The sequence below is a fragment of the Glandiceps talaboti genome, chromosome 8 (genome assembly GCF_964340395.1).
Source record: "Glandiceps talaboti chromosome 8, keGlaTala1.1, whole genome shotgun sequence".
Lineage (NCBI taxonomy): Eukaryota > Metazoa > Hemichordata > Enteropneusta > Spengelidae > Glandiceps > Glandiceps talaboti.
The window spans coordinates 5,629,534-5,634,056 of NC_135556.1; positions in this window are offsets into that span (position 1 = coordinate 5,629,534).

Consider the following 4,523-nt stretch of genomic DNA (forward strand, 5'->3'; position numbering starts at 1 on the left):
CCTATACCTAGAATGGATCAGCATGTGGGTAAACATTTTTAAAAACTGTACAGTTGTGCTACAAAGCTACAACGCCATAGTGGCGCTATTTTTTCCATTTCATTGCATTGGAGTATTTTTTTTTAAATTGTGACCTTTTTACCTACGGCTAGAGGCAGGCGACACTTACAGTTGAAGCTGTCAACCCTGCAAGTGGTGTCGGGGTATGATTTCGCTAAGGGACCGGTCTGTTTCTCCAGTTGGGGGTGGGTGGTGGGGGGTGGTGGTGGAATCTTCCATCGGGCCAACAAAAAGTGACTGACTCTCCCTGTCTGTAAAACCAAAAACAGGCTCCCCCCCCCCCATATCACTAAATTCTAAAACATGATGACCCCCCCCCCCCCATATCATATTCACATGACAGGTATTTTTTGATCGTGACTCAGTGTGGACTGCTTGACTGTCTTGCAAATACTTTATAAGATCCTGGGATAGGACTATCATATAATTATTGACTACACAGGGTAAATATATTCCAAAAGGAGTTTAATAGAACCTTGACAATGAAAAGTAGAGGGAAGGCTTCAGAAGGAAATATGTACACCTCTCATGGGGGGGGGGGGGTCCGACGGGGTCTGGAGTTTTTTTACTCTGAAAAGTCAATTTTGAGACGAGTCAGACACTTTCAGACAATACTTTCCAAGCTTTACAAGACAGCACCAACATGTAAGAAGCAACTACATAGGGTTGAAATAGTTTTCAATATAGTTTGATAGCACCTTGACAGTAAGAGGTAGGGGGAAGAGCTTGAGACTGGGATGTATGTGTCCACCTCATGTGAGGGGGGGGGGGTCCTTTGGGGTTTCCCCTAGAAGCACCAGATGTATTTTTACTCTAAAAGTCAATTTTAGGCTATTCAGACCCTTTCAAGCAATAACTCCAAAGCTTTACAAGACAGCACCATCAAGTATCAGAAAACTATTCTTTACAACTTACATAGGGTTGAAATATGTTCTTAAAAAGTTAAATGACATCATTATAATAAAGGTCAGCACATCTAACTTTGTCCGAGAATACACACTCGATCTCGCTGCAGCTCCATCTCGAGGCAACAAAGGGTAATGTGAAAGCTGAATCTAAGTACAGGAGGAAGCAGTCAAGCATACCTAATTACTTTTCAGTAATCTATGTGCTAAGTTACGTGTAATTTCAGACAAGCTGTCGTGTGGTGGTAAAAATGAATACATCCAATGGATCCTACACATCTGGTAACAACGCCTCAACATCCTACTCGGCAACAGGTCCACAATGGAGCTATGTCCAGATCACTGAAATCATCATTGCTATCGTTGGCATCATGAGTAACTTTGTAGTAATCGTTGTCATGTTAGGACGACAGTCTCTTCGTGCTCGCCTGACGTACAAACTGACGGCGTGTTTAGCAGTCGCTGACTTTATATCGTCAGTATTTCTAATTCCTCGAACTCTTCAAGGTTTTTTCCCGATTCCGTCTGGCATACTAGGGGAGATATACTGTCGGACATTCAAGGCAACATTCCTGTGGGTCAGTTTAGTTGCTTCTACATACAGTCTTTTGGCCATCACAGTTGAACGGTACTTTGCGATAGTTCACCCACTTTCTTACAACACTCAGAGGAGGAAACCATTGAACAGCATCTTTGATCATCATCGTTGTTTGGCTGTCAGCATTCATAATGCCGAGTTTCTGCGTATACAACAGTTCGTACGATGCTGAGCGACAGACGTGCAGATTCAAGTGGCCATTCGGAGAATGGTATCAAACCTTCGCAGGCATCGGACTTTTCTTTGCCACTTATTTCATCCCGCTGTTACTCCTCATTCTAGCCTACGGTAGAATATTCATGGTCCTTCGGCGCTCTTCACAGAATTGCGACGCAACATCTTCTAGTCTAACCATTAAAGCTAGAAAGAAAGTAGTGAAAATGTTTCTGATCGTCTGCTTATGTTTTGGAATATGTTGGGCGCCAAACCAATTTCTTTTCCTCAGTGCAAATTTTGGCTATCAAGTAGACTTCGATAGTAAATTCTACAACTTCACAAGAATTTTTGCGGCCTGTAACGTTTGTCTCAATCCATTCATTTACGCGGTTTGGTGTCGTCCATTTCGAAGTGGTTTCATAGAGATCTTCTGTCGCAGAAAACAAACCGTTAAACACAATTAGCGTTGTCGAACCAGTAACGAAAACGAGGAGACGGTTGTCACAGGGAAACGAGCCACGTGATGACGAATACGATAACAACGAGTTTGATCAATTTAGAGATCACTTAGAAATCCAATCCAAAATATTAGAAAAGGTTATTGCTCTAGAAACTGAGCTGACTGAACTTAAAACAACTTTAAAATCTTTGAAAACAGAGAATGAAAATGTGGTAATATTTGTGTAGATTCATGTTGTAGGGAAAAATAGGCAAAGAAGTTGACCACTTACATTGTAAACTGTGACTGTGACTGTTAACAGTGTTGATGCATGATATAAGGGTGCACATAATCAAGACATGTATTCGTATCACAATATTAATTGTGTCTCATTTATTCAACGCAAACGTATTTAGACAGAATTACACATTAAAATATGTGACCGGGAGGGGGGATACGAAAATTCTTGGATTCATTTCAGTGGACATGAATTTTTTTGAGAGCGCAAAGAGGGGGCTGCAGAAAAAAATTTGACCAAATTATTTCTCCACAAGCTCCCCCTGCTGTAAATTCTGATCCTATTCTAAGAAACATCATACATAGGATTCTTCTATAATATATACTCAGAATTACCACGGCATCACACGTTAAAAGGGATATTTATTTAATGAGACTTATTGTCAATGACTGAATTGTCAATACATTATGTTATCTTTTTGTGAAGATTGTGTTGATGAACTGTGACCGTTTTATATGGGTTTATAAGTATTTTCGAATGATAGTAATGTAATCTCTAATTTATGCACTTTTAAATTTTAAGTGACTGATACACAATAACTTATTAATGTCAACTTTATATTACATACATTATTTCTTTTGAAGGACCGACGTTTCTATAGTTACACATAGAAATACATCTTTTGTCATTTGCACATTTTGTTGAAGGCAATAATCTTTCTAGTATAACATACGTCATCGAGGTCAATATCACTATTTAATGCCTGCACAAGTCAAGGGTTGATACGCTTTACCAAAATTTTAATGATGCCCAAGCTTAAAGGTGATGACACAATCAAAGTTTTGGTAAAGAATGCCAGCCCGAGGGCAGGAATTAAATTGTTATATTGTCCGAGCTCATATGTTATAAGATTATTAATGTTATTACACCATCCAGTTATTCGTCAAATCATTGACATGTCCTTTTGTCATTTGTCATCATTCATCAGAGATAGAAAAGTGCCCCTTGTGTCGCTCACTGTAATCACTTTGTCATGTCTGACGTGTAATATCAGAAAACATCACTTTGGTGTACAGAATATATGCACATCAGTAGAAATAACTCCAGTGGGTTATGGTGCCGGGCAGTAGTCTCTGCACATGCAGGCAATACCGTCGCACAGGCAATAGTCATGTGATTCGATTCTGATCAATGACAGCTAGTGTAAGAACGCCGGTATGACAATAAATCACTCACCTTAGGTGTAAAAGTGTAATATTTCAATTGGTTCATGATTCTGATATGTTGTCATTCAAAATTTCTTTAGTTCGGTAATGTGAGTTTGTAAATGAGTGGTACACAGTGGAATCACTTCACTTGGATGGTATGAGTTGTAAATGAGTGTGGTACACAGTGGAATCACTTCACTTGGGTGTTGTAAATGAGCATGGTACACAGTGGAATCACTTTATTTGGGTGTTATGGGTTGTAAGTGAGTGTAGTACAGAGAGGAATAACTTTATTTGGGTATTATGGGTAGTAAATGAGCATGGCACAGAGTGAAATCACTTAATAGTGTTATGGGTTGTAAATGATGTTCACAGAGTGAAATCACTTTACTTGGGTGTTACAGTTTGTAAATGACTGGCACACAGTGAAATCACTTCACTTGGGTGTTTTGGGTTGTAAATGACGGACACACAGTGAAATAACTTTACTTGGGTGTTATGGGTAGTAAATGAAGGGCACACAATGAAATAACTTTACTTGGGTGTTATGGGTTGTAAATGAAGGGCACACAGTGAAATCACGTTATGGGGTGTAAATGAAGGGCACACAGTGAAATCACTTTACGTTGGTGTTATGGGTTGTAAATGAAGGGCACACAATGAAATCACTTTACTTGGGTGTTATGGGTTGTAAATGAAGGGCACACAATGAAATCACTTTACTTGGATGTTATGGGTTGTAAATGAAGGGCACACAGTGAAATCACTTTACTTGGGTGTTATGGGTTGTATAAAATGTAGTTATTCCTAGTGTTAATGGTAAAGTCATTCATACAATGAATCAACAGAGACATCAACAATATAAAGTTTGGCAAGATACTTTTAATATTTTATTTTAATGTTTGCATAAATTTGATTA